The 266-nt window shown below is 77.1% G+C and overlaps 1 protein-coding gene across 4 annotated transcripts in view; it reads right to left on the reverse strand.

Moving 5' to 3' along the window:
* Positions 1 to 266, reverse strand: part of ICE1 (interactor of little elongation complex ELL subunit 1) — an 84,288-nt gene that overhangs the window by 72,959 nt on the left and 11,063 nt on the right. The gene's annotated exons all lie outside the window — the stretch shown is intronic.

The raw sequence follows: 266 nt of genomic DNA on the forward strand, positions 1-266 counted from the left end.
GGCGTCCCCCCGGGCATCATGATCCCCGCGGCGCCGCGCCCGGCAGCCGCCTCGCCCCCCGCAACCTCCGCCACCGCCTCCCGTAACCGCCGCCGCGCACGTCCATCCGCCCGGAGCCCGCGGAGCCGTAGCGGGGCCCGACAGGCGCAGGCAGAGTGCGTGCCAGCGCGCCGCCAGGGGAGGAAGGACCCCGCCCCTCCCGTCGGAGCGCCCGCAATGCTGCCTGACGGGCTGAGGGACACATGGGGCTCTCTGAGGTGCAACCT

The sequence above is a fragment of the Gavialis gangeticus genome, unplaced genomic scaffold (assembly GCF_001723915.1).
Source record: "Gavialis gangeticus isolate Ggan-Ray unplaced genomic scaffold, GavGan_comp1, whole genome shotgun sequence".
NCBI lineage: Eukaryota > Metazoa > Chordata > Crocodylia > Gavialidae > Gavialis > Gavialis gangeticus.